We start from the raw sequence: 17,067 nt of genomic DNA, 5'->3' as shown, positions 1-17,067 counted from the left end.
CCTCTACCAGAATGTGGCTATTTTTCTATTGACTTCTCAATCTGTACACTCCATTGGAAACTGCATTTATTGAAGAATTTTATAACATGCATAAAAGTACTGTTTTGAATCTCTAACGTATGGAATGTTGAGAATTTAAAAATGAGTAATTATGAGTAGTTATTTTGAAGAAAATATATACTCTGTCCCCTTAACAAATTATTTAATTTTAAAAGTTATGGGTTTCCATAGCATTAAAGTGTTTTTCTGTTTTAGAATGAGAAAGTAATAAATTTATTCTTTTTCGAAAAATTCGGCAATTATATTATGAAAATATTTTCTAGTTGGATAAAAATCACGTTGATGACCCTCTGATAAAAACGAGGTAATCAATTTGAATTAGATGTCAAATAGAATTGATTTTTGAAATATTGCTACATAAAGAATAATATTTACTGTGCCAATACAGTAAAATTACATTTTATGCAGCTTATTTTTTCAATTTTATTATCAAATTGATGTACAGTGAGATTACAGTAATTGTAAGGTAGTGAATAAAAAACATTTCAAACTTATTACCCCTCCTTCATTTTTCTCACAGTTTTCCTTCACCCCTTCACCCCTCACAAGTTATAAGGTACATTTCCAACATATTGTCTTGTGAGTGTTGCTATTGTATTGGTTTTCACTTTGTCTTTTGTCTCACCATTTTGCTTTTCCTCTTCCCTTCCCTATTTAAGGTAAATTCATACACAATACAAAATCAAATACAGCAGAAATGAACTATAGGGGAAAAACCCAAAGAAAACAAGTCACATAGTTCATCAAAAACAACAACCACAAATGAAAAAAATCTGGTTCCATATCTTGGAATTCATTTTGCTTAGCATCAGCTTATATGGCTATAAATACGCAGTACAAAGCTACTGGTAAATAATAGTTGCATGGACACTATATCATGAAAAGAGCATGTTAACTTTTGGATGGTAAAGGTGGAAATAGGATTGGTGAATTCGCGGATCTGATAAAGGAATTTCAAGAGTTTTAAAGTTATGACAGGTAAATTTGAATTGTTCAAAATTTTTAACAACTTAGCCTATTAAGAAAATTTAAAATTTCCTGGGAGAATAGGCTTTCATGCAAAGAAATCCACGGAGACTTAGTAGAGAGGAAGCAATGTGGGTGAAGATGGCTCTTTTTCACACTAAACAAACAAACCTCAGAAACGTTGCTGTAAATCCGGTTGGTTCCCTTGGAATTATCCTTACCCAGGAAATATATTCTCACTGTGTGAAACAAGGTTGTATTGGAATTTAAATTCAAGTTCTTAAAAAAATAAGACATCAAAATTTGTGAATTTACCTTTAATTACCAAACAGTAATTCTCTGAAAAAGATAATTTGAGTCAAAATATTTAGGGAGAAAGTGCCCTCCAAAATGCAAGAAGGTGTTGGGTTTACACATTTCTGTTTGTAACATTTTCCACAATGTCTTTGCATTTGAAGCAGTGAAACAGAAAAAAATCTGATTATGTAATTCAAACCAATGATTTCACATTTCTAAGTGGCTCACAAAAAATAATACCCTTAATAACATGAGATAGTGAAGACTTCTCTTATTACATAAGCCAAAATGTTTTGGGTTCAGAAAATAATTGAGCAAATGGTAAAGGTAAGAAAACATAGTTCTTAGAAGCCCTACCTAAGCGCATTGGCTTTAGCAGTGAAGGAAGTCCAAATTTTTTTTTAAATTGTATTAATATTTTTTGGAGGGTCCGGTCATGGGGCCTGAACTCTGGGCCTGGGTGCTGTCCCTCAGGTCTTCAGGTCAAGGCTAGCGCTCTACCACTTGAGCCACAACACCACTTTCGGCTTTTTTTCTTTTTGCTTATGTGGTGCTGAGGAATCAAACCTAGGGTCTCAGGCATTCAAGGCAAGCACTCTACCAAAAAGCCAACTTCCCAGCCCTAAATTGTGTTAATATTTTACTATCTAAAGTGATTTTACAGAGCCGATTTGGCTCACTACAATGCCGAACAGATTGAATGGGGACATGAAAATACATTCCACATCCAAATGAGGCAAATTAAAGAGTTTTCAAAGACAAATCATGAAGATGTAACAGTGGTGGAGCCCATATAGTCCTTCAGCTTTACTAGACTTGAAGCCAAGATGCTGTATTTAATTGGAAATCAGGCAAGAGCTAAGAGGAGGACATAGAAGCAGGACATAGAAGCATTGTCCTTTTGTAACAGATACTGTCTTTCCAGGTATAGGTGATTTAACTCTACTCTCCTCCATACATCTTGGTGAACAAATGCAAGACCAAGAGAAAAATAATCTATTGAAATAATTTTGCATAGAATAACTTCATTGTTCTTGATATGGTATCTAAGGAGAGTCTTACGATAGAAGATAAAAGTGCAGTATTTTTCAGTTTCCTCTAACCATTTTCTTAGCAAAATATATCTTTTAGGTTAGAATTGATTGAACCAAAAAGTGATGGAGTACTTATGTTTGTGGGAACTTTAGACAAAAGAAGACTTTCAAGGTAAAAGAAACAAGAAAATATACAGCCAAATATTTGTGATCACAGCTTCTTGGACTGTTTTCTGGAGACAAAGTTTTACATTAGATTTCTTCTCATTCATATAGATGTTGTTTCATGGCAACCAAATGCAAGAGGGAAGTTTAATAGACTCGCCTGGCCAATTAATCAGCATGAAAGAAGAAAATGGCAAATAATATTTAATGAATTACTTTGACCAATTACTTTGCCAGAAGAAAGAAGGAAAAATATAATTCAAAATCAATTGACTTAAAAGCATAAAGAAAGCGTAGTGAAGACAGATTAGAGAAAATATAGAGGACTGTTTTCTTTCCAGTGGAGTAACGCGTTCTTGATCTTGTTTCTTCCATTCTATCTTCACAAGCTATCAAGTGTGTCTCACGACTGGATTATCCAGTTCAGACAGAGAACTCCTAGAAGAAAGATACTATTTGCAGCAGATGTAGGTGATTTATAACCTTAGAAAATCTATTTAAATCTCTTCAAAATTCTCTCCTATCCCAAACTTCTCTCTTTGGACAGCGTTGTTTGCTTTTCCCAAGACTACCCTTCATTAACTGCTTAAAATTTTGGGAGGAAATATTCATACTCTCTAGAGATTTCTGGTTGGTTGTGATTTTTGTGTGTTTTTGTTTTTTGTTGTGTTTTTAAACTGAATTTCAAAGGGTTGTACAAGTGTGTTACAATTAAATATATCCATCTAATTGTCCATTGCTCTTGGATCAGAGTCACTCCTTCCATCATTCTCAAACAAATGCTTCTCCAATATTTATTTCAGATTTACCACTTCCTTTATCATATGTGTACATTGAGTATTCTAGCTGTACCTGCCCCTTGTTCATTTTTCATTCATTCTATGTCTTTACTATAATTTCTTTCTGCTTTCAACTTCCTGATAGTCATCCTGTTAAACTGTCTATTAATACTTTGAAAGGTTTATATACATTTCATGGAGTTTCCATTCTGCATATGCTTGAACTGATGTCAGCTTATATTTCCATAATTCATTCATCTGCAGTAACAATTTGCAAGACTGGAGACGTGAAGCACCTAAACATGATTTTATTCTCATCCATTTGGAAGATTAATCTTCAGCCAAAAAGAAAGTTAAAAAATGCATAGAATGTACTCCTAGCTACCAATTTTTATAAATGGCTTTGTACAGTGGTGTGATTGTTTTATTTTACATGGTATAATATTTTTACTACCTATAAGTTTTGGAAAAAGAAGAAAACTGAAATTTATTCCTATAGAGGAATGTGATAGAAATAGAAGACAGATTTTGTTTGTCATATCTCTGATGAGTACCCATATTCAAGACTTAAGGTCATATTTCTCCCTATGTTATACAGATAGGGAAAACATAATATTACATATGATAAGACAACTATTTGTGACGTTTTAAAATGTACCTTATTAAATGATGACATTTACTTTTTTAGCAAACCTTTTGGTTTTAAATTTGGCAGGCTGATCTATTTAACACTTTTCTGGAAGGCTCCTACTGAAAAACACAAATTGTGGTTGGTACTATTTCTAGACTTTAATGAATGGTTGAACGTGTTTGGCATTAGTGCTGGGTAAATAATTCAACTCTATTGTAACTTGCTCCCTACACTTGAAAAACTTGTAATGTCACTAAGTATCATCTACTTGTCAAATGTTATTTTGGCGAATGTGATTTTAAAAAGTTAATTTGTAAAGGAATAACTTTCAGGAGATTAAATGTAGATTTAATCATTGGTTTGAGAGTGACATTTTATACCACTGAACCATGTTGTACTGATGTCCCAGTGTTTTGAAGCACTAAGGATCTTCTCAATGTTTTTCTGAATTATATTTGAACTCTAAGTAAATTTTTCTGGGACTTGGTAGACCAATTATGGATCTATCCTTCCAGGAACTATTTTTTGGTCCACTTATGCTGGACTAAAATCTTTCATTAATCATAGGGGAGGGGTATTAAAAATAATCTTATGACACCTTGTGAACTTGTTCACTGATATGGGCTGTCCATCTGTAAGTTGAATATTTGAATCATAGTATATACTCTCAAATTTTGTGATCTCATCTTTCATTTTAAGTTGCCTTGCATTTCACAATTGCTTACTGCTAAATCCTGTATCTCAAGGAATTGGGGCCCTGAAATATAGGAAATGAGAAATTGAAATGGGTCTTCAATTACTTTGTTGCATGTTGCATGGGCCTATGTGAGAAGTCTTGCCCTTGTTATCTGATGATGCAGGTAACTGGTACCTGGGACCCTAGGAATCATTGGGTCGTGCAGAAGAATAATATTTGTTAGACATCTTATCAGAAAAATTTGGGCATAATCAGTAGGAATGCTTCAGAAATATGGAGAAAAACAGTTTGGGATCAGTGAATTAAAACAATAAACAGAGAAGCAGAGTAAAATCCCTTATAGATTAGAGGAAAACAAAATTGTTTTTTACCATGTGAATTCAGAAGACCAAGAACAGTTAGAATGTATCACAAGTTTATACCAAAGACACTGCGTTGATACTTTTTATATTCTAATATACATTTTAAACCTAATTATTTTATTCCAATTCTATTTATTGGAATAAATAAATTTTAATTTATTTGTGAAATTATCAACTAATTCTAGTAAGTTTCATTGTGTGAAATATAAAATCAGCACATATAAATATAAAATATATAACTATATATAATATAAGAAAAAAGACACATGTTTTGCATTGTTCTGTTGTGGGTACAGTATCAAAGGCATCTCTGTTTTAAAGTATTATTACATTATCTCTACCTCAGTGTTTGATAGAGTTGGACCTAAAGCTTTACCATTTGTAGATTTACAGCCTGTAGGCTAGAGAAAACACTGTGATTAAAACATTACCAATTTAAGGCCTAATAATGAGAAGAAACATCTGGACTTCTGCAACTATGAAAATATTTGGTGATAGAAATGCAGTAGTGTAACTTCCTGCCTGGTAGGATGGTAGACAGGCCAGGATATTAAGTAATCATGAATATGATCAATTTTTTCACCTTCTTGGCTTTAGTTACTTTTGAAATGTTAGATATAATAAACAATTATATTTTGATAAAATACCTTCTAGTCGGAACAGTTATGACTGAACTGTTCATCTCTCTATGATCCCTTGTAACTAAGATTAGTGTTGTTCAAGTAAAACAATCTATTGCTGTCAGAGTAAGATATTCTGATTGGTCTGTTCCTACATGGAAGAAGAATAAAGGGTCAGGTAGACATTTGTGCCAGTAAGACCTCACTTGGGAAAATGTCAGCTGCAGAAGGTTAGAAGTAGCTCTTAAGCAAGGCTTACTTTGAATCTATTAGCTCCACAAAGGTAATTCAGTTGGATCAATTAGTACATGAAAAAGCCATCACCTTTGGACCTAGCAATAAATTATTGAAAGTATGATCAAATTCCAAATGAAAAAGACTTAAAATTGTCATTGAAAAAAAAATTTGCAAATGTGAGCATTAAGATGAACAATATATTTTTTTCCACTATTCACAGAATTTTAGGGAAATAAGATCAGTAGCATTGTCAGGAACAATATAGTTTCCTTATTACAAGTAGGGAACCGTGGATATAAATCTGTATAAAGATTGCATCATTAACTGCTTAAATTTAGAAGATACTACATGCTTCAGCAGCACGTATTCCCAAATTACAATACAGAGATTAACATGGCAATTGCACAAGAATGATATGAAAATTTGTGAAGTATTCTGTATTTTTCATTCTTCAGATGCAAGAAATGAAAAACAGTTATTAAAAAGTTGATTACAAAATAACAAGTGTAACAACACATGTAATTCATATAATTAAATTTAGTTTGACATCAGTGTATTAAATCTTCACCTCAGAAAGGCGTTTACATACCATAAACTTTACAAAACTTTTGAAATTAGACAACATTGTCATTTTATCCCAATGAAAAATAATATTAGGACCGAGGAAAAAAAGGAATCTAAAACTTTCTATATGGAATACAATCTGAAAGAACACATTATACAAACATAGAATATTTTAAAATATTCTTTTTCAGACAAGCACCAGAAATACTTTAGTTTCTGTACTATTCATTTAAACGGATAAATTAAAATTATTTCTGATTAAAATTTCACAAACTCTGCAGAAATCATTATACATGTATACAAAAACTCTTGAATACATTTTGACATCTAATGCAGGCAATTCACTTGGAAGAATTCCACGGAGCAAAATTTTTCATAGGGGCCACTGAGGAACAGCTTTATGCTGACAAAATAATATGGAAAAGTGATGATCCTGTATGGATTAATCAGTGGCCCCTAACTCAAGAAAAGATTCAAGCCATACCGGACTTAGTTCAAGAACAATTGAGAGGCTAATTCAACAAAAACCGCAACACCACCTATATGGGGAAAGATCAAGAAGCTGGTTGAAAAGGCTCGGCACATTTTGTTAATGAGTTAAATAAGGATGTTTCTCTAACAATAACAGAGCAACAAATTATTGAACCAAAATTAAAAAAAACAAAATAGAGGCTTTGGAAAAAGTAGTCTTAAAGTAAGGGACTCAAGTCAATAATCTAAAAACCCAGCTGACAACTAGATGTCATCAGTCATTTAAATATATTTGTGTTACCCCATTACCTTATAATGAGAGCTTAGATTGGGAAGTTTCCAAAGTGCATTTACAAAAAATCTGGAAGGACAATAGCTTAACTCATGAGATAGGACAGCTACAGGAAGACATCTCAGCCCTTAGTCAAGCTCATTTGGAAACCGTGGGGATAAATTCTTTGGCGGAAGACTTACAGAGATGATTAAAAAGTCTTAAACCTTTAGATTGATGGCACTACTTGGTTACATTTGGAGTCATAATGCTAATTGTTATATGTATTCTTGTTGTCTTTCTAGTCCTCTTCAAACTAGTCTTCTGCTCCATCTTCTCTATATGAGAAGAAATTTCTCTGGCACATCTAAAATATAAGAAAGGGGCAAATGCCATGCCTACTCCGGTGGAGTCTGCTTAGCATGGAACACCTGCATTCAGACCTGAGAATGGGGCTTCACAGAAGCCTATCTCTGAGAATGGGACTTCACCGAAGTCTACCTCAGAGAATGGGGCTTCAAAGAGGCCTATCTCTGAGAATGGGACTTCACTGAAGTCTACCTCAGAGAATGGGGCTTCAAAGAGGCCTACCTCCTGGAAAGGCTGGCAAGCCCCTGGGAAAGATGTGTTTCTGTTCCTGTTTTTCTTTTCTTCGTTGTATAGGAGTGCCTATTAATCTTTTACTGTTCCTGCTGCTTGTTCTACTTACTCATGCTCAATGTTCCCTTATTTAAGGCTCTTTCTTAAAAGTGTTGATGACTCCAACATCCGATGAGTGTCCTGAGAATATGACTAACTCACCAGAGTTAAGTGCTACCATAAAAGCCCCTCTTATGGAAGCTATTAGACAAGTCATAAGTAAATATAAAAGTATTTGGGGGTTTCATGACATCACTTCAGCAGAAGGAATTGTTTGTAAGAGATTTACAGGAAGCTGTAGGCACGGCTAGAGCAAAAAGTGTATGGCTACTGGAGACTTTCCTTTAATCCTAAAGCATATACAATAGACTCATATAGATATCCTGTAGGTAAGAAAGATGTAGAGGGATATTTAGACCAAAAGCTAAATAAGATTCTTAAAAAGTTGGTAGATGGAAGGTGGCAATGGCTTATCAGAGGAAAATGGTGGGATCCTCCATTATCTGGAGGACCTCAACGACTTCCCCCAGATCCATAGCCTTTTACAGGTGTGTATGATAAGGATGGCAACCATTGGGAAAAGTACTTAGAAGAAAGAACTTCCTATTACTCTCTTTCATTTACTGAGAGACTTGCTAGATTTAGGTCCCCTTGGTACTTACTATCAAAGAAGGAACAAGAAAGATCTTATGAGACAGTTAAGGCCTCTATGGAGAAGAGTAAACGATTATGTGAAAGGGTTACAGAAAAGACACTATGAGCTTAAATTTGATATATGGCCAGATTTAATTAAGTATACTAAATATCATGATTTTGGCCACAAATTGGGGACCCTCTAAAGAATGGCAAAGAAGCACAATTGCTTAAAAAAGATCTGAAACATATAAAGTACAAAACTAAACAAAAGTAACTATAAAGTACTAGAGTTCATGCCTTTCTGTCCAGTACTTTACCCATGGGCTCTGGTTAATGGTTAATAGGTGATAAACATCAAAACCAATTGTATTTCTTAAAAATAGAGGTAAAGCCGAAAACAAGTGCCTATTGTCATAGCTCGTCACCCAAAAAAAGGATCAGGCGACCAGCTGGTGAACACCCAAAAACGAAGCCTTGCAGCAAGATTGTGTAACTTTTTGCCCTTTCTCATGAAGACTTTTGCTATAAAAGCATGTTATCCTCTGCAATAAATCGCACTCAGCATTCACTCCTCTTCTGTGTGAGTTGTCTGTTTGCCATCTCCCCACCTGTTCCAGTTCCTCCACTAGGTGTCCTCCATCGTCCCGACAGAGCCAGTCAGCCGCAGAGGTCCATTGTATCTTTGCTATCTCAATTCTCAGCAGCAAGAGGCCTTTAGTTTGGGCATTGGTATCTATATCATGATGAAGTAAGAAAGAAGCCACTCTGGTATTATTCTGCATATATACACTGTGCAGGGTTGTCCAGCCATCTACAGTTATTGCATTTGCCACTTGAGCCACCAACTCATGGACAATGTCTAAGTGTCCACTGTAGGCTTCCTGATGAAGAGGGGTATACTCATCATCATCCCTAGTATTCACATGAGTGGCCTTTTTGGAAAGTAGTCTCCGCATTGTAGTAAGCTGAATATTTTCAGCAGCCCAATGAAGAAATTTACTTGGATCCTTCTCCAATTTTTGTCTTGCAATTGATACCATTCCTTATTTTTTCATCTTGTTCCTCATCTTCCTAAGAATTGCCTAACCAGAGACTTTGCGTGCCAGTGGGAATGAAGTTTCCATGTATTTCCCTAATAGTTCACATTGGTTGAACTGGTCAGAAAAATCTAGTGAATTTTCTGCATATCTGATTTATATCCTTTTTCCAATTTTACTATTCGAAATTATTCTAACTGGAGAGTAGGGAACTGATGGAGAACAGAGGAAAGATGTTCCTCCGTATTCAAAGGTACAGACTGAAAATTAGGACCAGTGATGTCTTCATGTGCAGCTTACTCTAGGAATGAGAAAATATGAAATAATGCCTTCTATATAAATGATTTGGGAAATGGCAGAGCAAAAAGTGAAATGATGCAACCAAAAATATAAAAGCAAAATAAATTAGGATAATTATGGAGCAATCATATTATCTATGAGAACCATGAAATAGAGAAAGGAAGAGAGATACAGATGTGCAATGACCTAGCTAGCCACAAAATTCATGCCTCTGATCAATTGATAGAGCAAACAAAATTTTATTTTTTAAAAAAGATGGAAATAGAATTTATATATTTACTTGGAATTAGTAAATACATTTTAGTAGCCTACATAAAGAGACATAGATTTGACCAAATTACAGACAAGAATCTAAACCCTTGGTAATTCTAGTAAATCCTTGGTAATTCTAGTAAAATTTGACTGAAATCAGTTGAATCACACTTTTCCTGTACAATGAAGAAATAGGCCCAAGCTAGTAAAGCAGCTAGAGAAGGCAGGAAGATTGTATCTGTGACAAAACTTTGTGGAAAATGGTATTGAGGACTTCTCACTGGTGATCCACTTGCACTGGAAGCATGATTCTGAAGTATTGCTTGCTGATTCTGAACTATTGCTTTGATCATTATATTCTCCAAGAAGAAAAAATGAGAATTGATAATTTAGGACTACTAATATATTTTGAACTTCTCACTAAGCACCTTCAATCATCAAAATCACATGAAGAAAATAGACAGGCTTACTTTATTAGATGAAAACAAGTGTCTTTTAAAAAACAAAGAATTTATGTAGTCATGCATAGGACTTCTATTTTACCAATGCCTCATACATTTTTTATAATGTTGGGGAACAATAAATAATGGATTTATTAGAAGGCTCTTAAAGCTCATATGTTCAATAGTGAGTTCTCTTACACTGTATCATGGTATTTTTTGTTTATGGTCTTAAGAAATTTACATAACTAACTTGAATTTCTGACAGGACAGTATCATCACTGTACATCTTGCTTCCATACTCTCAGTTTTACATTACTATCTAAGTATGTGCATTAGATAGTTATAGAGAAAAAAAATAGAAGCCACACTAGTGGCTCATGTCATTAATACTAGTTAATCAGAAAGATGAAATCTGAGGATTGTGGTTTGAAAGCAGACCAAGAAAAAAAAGTCCATTAGATTCTGATTTGAATGTAACCAGCAAAAACTAGAAATGGAGCTGTGGTACAAGCAATAAAATGCTAGCCTTGAGAAAACTGAAATAAAAAATAAATTCTGGGAAAAGCTGTGTGTACAGTAGGAAATGACCTACTGTGTTAGGAGCCATTCCAGATGTGTAGAGCCTCTGAGTTTTGTCTACAGTTTTCTGATAACAATAGTGCCATCTTCTCGGGGGTTGGAATATTCATGTGCTCAAGGACTCCCTGAGGCCTTGGGCTACCCGTTGGTGTGTGTGTGTGTGTGTGTGTGTGTGTGTGTGTGTGTGTGTGTGTGTGTGTTTCCCTCATTTTCCCCTGTCCACTTTGTGAGTGCCTGTCTGCCTATTCCTAATCTCGGATAGTGCCCCTTCTCCATTGCATATTTGCCTTTAGCTTCGATCAGGATCTGTAATGAGTCTTAAATTGTCAGAGACCTGAATATTCCACTTTTCCTTTGGAGCCCAAATTCGGCTGTCCATATCTTTGTACACCTACAGAGGATTCTGGGTCAGCAGGGCCAGCTGGCATATGTTCTCCCCTGCCTCTGGGGGGGGGGCAGGGTCAGTCATGTGATGTCTTGTCATTTTCCTCAGCTGGGCCTCTGGCTATACGTCCCACTCTCAGCAGTCTGGCAGTGGAGTGGGGGAAGGGTGGTTGCCAGTGGCTCTGACCAACTCGAGCTTGATAGCTGACTGAAGGCTAACCCAGCAAGGATGATCAGGGTTTACATGGGAGGTGAGGCCAAGGTCGATGTCTAGGAAATGTCAACATATCTTTTCACAGGTAAGTCTATCTTCTAACCCTAGCAGGGCCTCTAGACAATTCCAGATGTCAGAATACAGAGGCACAGACTGAGCTCCAGGGCCAGAGAACTAGGGGATGAGAGACTGGTATGGCCAGTGCCTCAATGTTCTGGGGCATTAACCTTGAACTGGCTATGTCCCCCTTGTGTAAGTTCTTAACCCAGTGCTGGCCACACACCGGCCACTTGTGCTGTGGAAGTGGTAGGAGCAGAGTGAGATCTAGGATGACCAAAATCGGGATTTATGGCCTGAATGGGGTGTAAGGTGTCTTTAAAAAAATCTTAGAGCTGGAATTCACAGCTTGGCACTGTCCCTGAGCTTCCTTTGTTCAAAGCTAACACTCTAACACTTGAACCATAGCTCACCTTTCATTTTTTTTAGTAGCTGAGTAGACAGAAGAGTATCACATACTTTCCTGCCTTGGCTGGCTTCAAGTTGCTGCCCTAAGAGCTCAACCACTTGAGTAGTTAGGATTTCTGGTATGAGCCTCTGGCAACTGCTAAGGATGTGTGTGTGTGTGTGTGTGTGTGTGTGTGTGTGTGTGTGTGTGTGTGTGTTTACCAGGGCTTAAACTCAGAGCTTAGGTGGTATCCTAGGTATCTTTAACTTGTTTGCACAAGGGTGGTGCTGTAGTACTTGAACTACAGTAGCTCCGCTTCCCATCTTTTTCATGATTCTGTGGAGATAAGAGTTTGCCCAGGCTAGCTTTGAATCTTGATTGATCCATAGGTCTCAGCCTTGAGTAGCTAGGATTATAGGCATGAGCCACTGGCATCCAGCTGCATGGATGTCTTTTCCTAATCTCTTCTGTTCTAACAGCTGTCTACTTGCCATGGGCTAGATCTCCAGCCCCTGACTGTGTGAAGAACATATAACTCAAACTTGATCCCATTCTTTTTCCTCAGGGGAGGAGGTTATGTTTCATCTGAAGCCTGGGGTAGGAGGGATAGCTGTAGATGGGTGCTCACCTGGGAGAGAGGTAGTATGTTTTAGCCAAGAAAGGAAGTGTGGCCAGATGCTAATAGCTCATGCTCTCATACTCCTAGCTCTTCAGGAGTCCGAGATCTGAGGATTGCCATTCAGAGGCAGTCTAGATAGAAAAGTCTGTGAGACTCTCTTCTGCAAATAGCCACCCAAAACCTGGAAGAAAAGCTGTGACTTAAGTGGTAGAGTGCTAGTCCTGAATGAAAAAAGTGAGGGACAGAGCCCAGGCCCTGAGGTCAAACCCTAGTACCAAGGTGCTTATGCGTGCACACACAGACACACACAGACACACAGACATGCAGACACACACACACACACACACACACACACACACACACACACACACACACAAAACACATACACAGGAAGGTGGTAATGATGAGCTGAGCTAGAACTGGGGGCAGTCCTGAGGCATTGTCACAGTAAACTCTATAGGCATATCAAGTGGTTTCTCCCTAAATCCTTCTTGGGCTGAGGGGTCTGGGCCATGGCAGTAAGTTCCATGAAACCTGTCCCTCCATCTGTGCACTGGGCCACAGGACCAAGGGGAGGGCACTATGGATGCTCATTTGCAGTCGGCCCACGATTGCAGACCTTCATGTGCCCCTGAGCATGGTGAGGAAAGGAGGCCTCTGAGCCCTGGGACTCCAGGGACAGTGAGTGCTACAAGCATCAGCCAGCTGGCTGTGGATTCCTGAGACTACAAGTCTTTCATGAGCCCAACACAACACCTGCCCAAGGTGTGCCTGACAAATTCACACTCTTGTGATACCCGCATGAGTGGGCATTACCTGGTGTGACATCTTGCAGCTTCTGCCCCTCCTGGCTCAGAACTGTGGTTTGAGACTTCAATTTACTGTTCAGATCCACATTACATCCATGACAGATGCCATTCTGATTATCTCCATGCCCCAAGGCTCCACCCTTCTTTGGTACTGTGTCTTGCTCTGTAGGGAATGGCCTCCAAACAGGCTGCTCTCAAGACTTGTAGGACACCTAGAATTGGGAGACCCTTAGGGGCCCACTGGAAAGTGGGCCTAGAGCCACAGAGTGAGGTACAAGCAGGGCAGGGGTTGGTCATGGGGCTTGAACTCTGGGCCTGGGCGCTGTCCCCAAGCTCTTCAGCTTACCACTTGAGCTACAGAGCCACTTCCAGTTTTACGGAGGTTCCTTGGAGATCAGAGTCTCTCAGAATTTCCTGCTTGGGCTGGCTTTGAACCTTGGTCCTCACATCTCAGTCTTCTGGGGACTAGGAGGACAGGTGTGAGCCACCAGTGCCCAGCTGATATGGCCTTTCACCACAGTGGGCTAGGAGCTCCTGAAAGCTTTTCTTTATTTTTCTGTGCCAGTACTTGGGCTTGAACACAGGATCTGGGCTCTGGTCTCTTAACTTTTTCACTCAAGGTTAGCACTTTACCACTTGAGCCACAGCTCCATTTCTGGCTTTTGGTAGTTCATCGGCAAGAAGAGTCTCATTAACTTTCCTCCCCTGAGCTGGCTTGACACAAGATATCTATTTTAGTCTCCTGAGTAGCTAAGATTTACAGGGGTTGAGCCACTGGTGGCATTGGGCTAGAAGCTTTTCTTAAGCAAGCATTATTCCCTGCATTTGCCCTGAATCCTACATGCAAAGGAGGTCTGAGGGTCAGGAGCTGTTAAAAAATAAGCTCCCAGCCACAGGAAATGGATGGGGTCCCTGGTAAAAGCTGAGCTAATCTTCACCCTGGGCCCCATTCTGGGACCCCACACTCTGCCCTACCTGTGACTCAGCCTTGAATGTCCTGCCATACTTGCCTGAAGCCACAGAACCTTCATTCCACCCATACCATCTGCTCTACACCACACCTCAGGACCAATTAAATATATGCTGCAAAGTTTTCCTCATTTGAAATAACTACACTATGTGCATAAATCTTCAAGTTAATCCAATAGATAGTAAACGACAAATAATTCCTCTTGGACATGATTAACTAACTGCACTCTAAGCATTCACATGGCAAGAAGATGGGAAGCTATTCTTAGGAGAGGATCACAATGGCTCAATACGTATGTGCATGTGACCATATAAAATGTTGATTATTGCAATGAACTGTAATAATCAATCATACATGTGAAGAACATATATTTGCACATAATTTTAAAAAATGTCATAGAAACAACCGACTTCTCTATAAACTCAACAGCAACATTCTAAGTTTAGAAGATAAAATTGAGGGAAGTTTTCAACACAAACTAAAATACACGGTGGAAAAGGTGGGAGAGAAAAGATAAGATGAAAAGTAGAATAGCTAACTATTCAAGAATTCATAAACAATTTCTAAACTTTACAAGAGAGCTGGGGTACAGTTCAGTTGTAGAAACAGACTAATATATACAAAGCCATGGGTTCAATCTCCAAGAAGGCCTAATAATAATTTAATAAATAGTAGTAATACAATAGTTACTTGAAATAAATACTTTCATACTAGAGAGTCCTGAATCCTCAAAAACTAAGCAAAATATTTTCAATTCTTGTACCCAGTGACATAAAACTAAGAATGAAATGGAAATAGTTTCCTTTTCTGTCCTTTCCTTTCCTTTTCTGTTTCCTTCTTTTTCTTTTTTTCCTTTGGCACTACTGGTGCTTGAAGTTGCTAAGACTCTAACCACTTTAGATTATTTTTCTGGCCAAGCCTCTCGTGAGCAATGATCTATTCTCTATGACTTCCACAAACGTGAGATAACAGGGAAATTACACTATATCTCACTTTGGTTTTGTAATTTCTCACTATTTTTTTTGTCAGAACTGGCCCTGTTATGTCTTCTAAATCTCTGCCTTCTAATTAGCAGGGTATATTTCAGCTCAAGCTTGGACCCAGGCTATTTTTCAATGTAAACATTCCACATTAACTTCTGTTTTCTAGTTATCATTAAATTCTATTGAGGTTAGTATGGATCTTTATGAAGTTATAAGAAGAACACAGAAATATCCCTGGAATAATTTTCCTGGTTTCTTTAAATATTTATAGCATGACATCACAAGTAGAACATTAATATTTCACAAGTACTTTATGCAGACTTCAGTAGTTTTAATTATTTTGCGCACATATTAAGTCCAACATAATTTTATCAACTCTATGAATATACCATATTTACAGACATGTTTCTTTACCAAAAATGAGTCTGTCTCATGCTTCGTTTTTATAATTAAACCCACTACTTCTCTTTGTCCCATCCCAAACCTGTTTCATCCTGGTAACACATTTTTTTTTCTCTGACTTCTAGATCATGCAATGTTTGCCTTGCATGTGTGAAGCCCTGGGTTTGATTCCTCAGTACTACATAAACAAAACAATCTGTAATTGGCACTATGACAAGTCATAGAGTGCTAGCATGAGGAAAAGAAGCTCAAGAACATTGCCAAGGCCCTGAGTTCAACCCCCAGGACTAGCCAAAAATAAGCATGATGCATTTTATTAAGCCTGGCACTAGAGGCTCACGCCTGTTGTCCTAGAAGCTCAGGAGGCTGAGGATTGAGTTTTGAAGCCAGCCCTCGCAGGAAAGTCCATGAGATTCTTATCTCCAATTAAATCTCAGAAAAATCTGAAAGTGCTGCTGTGCCTCAAGTGAAAGAGTTCTAGCGTTCATCCAAAGGAGCTCAGGGACAGCGCCCAGACCCAGATTTCAAACCTCAGGAAAGAAAAAAGAAAAGAAAAAAAACACACTAAATACTATACATAAACTGCTTTGTCAAACAGCAATTTCTATACAGCTACTTAAAGTTAATTTAAAAATATGATTAGAATAAAATACCAATAACTTTGGGAAGAAGACATAGATAGAATTGAAAGGTTGTTCACAGGAGACAAAGTAAATTTTATAACATACACTTTGAGTTGAAATTTGTTCATGTCTTCTTACATCATTGATGAAATTGACAATACTATAGTTATGGGTCAATTTCCTTGAGAAACTGATTGTATTCTTCTGTCTTTTCACAAGAAACCATAGAGGTGATTTTTTGCCTCTTTTTTTAAAAATTGTGAACGTACCTTTTAGAGGGGTTACAATTAAATGGGCAATGTAATGAGTTCATTTCTTATCAAGCGTTGTTGCCTCCTCATTTGTTTCCCCTTCCCATCCCTTCCCATCTTCCCTCACACCACCTCCCAGCCAAAGTTGTACATTTTGTTTTTCGACATAAAGTCTTGTACATCTCATTGCTGGAATGGGTCCACCTGTATCCCTATTTAAACAATATGTTTTTTCCCTCCCCTCCAGAAATTATACAAACATCAAATACAGTGAAATCAAGGCCTTACCGTGGGGGAAGGACATACAAAGAAACAAAGAAATCACCT

General features: G+C 37.4%; 1 pseudogene; it reads left to right on the top strand.

Annotated features, from left to right (window-relative positions):
• Positions 1 to 6,196: 6,196 nt before the first annotated feature.
• On the top strand, positions 6,197 to 6,293 carry LOC122124515 (annotated as a pseudogene).
• Positions 6,294 to 17,067: the final 10,774 nt, after the last annotated feature.

The sequence above is a fragment of the Dipodomys spectabilis genome, unplaced genomic scaffold, assembly GCF_019054845.1.
Source record: "Dipodomys spectabilis isolate Male_0828 unplaced genomic scaffold, ASM1905484v1 ptg000238l, whole genome shotgun sequence".
In the NCBI taxonomy this organism is placed as follows: domain Eukaryota; kingdom Metazoa; phylum Chordata; class Mammalia; order Rodentia; family Heteromyidae; genus Dipodomys; species Dipodomys spectabilis.
Note: the sequence above shows the minus strand (reverse complement) of the source record. Positions and strands in the feature narration are given on the sequence as shown.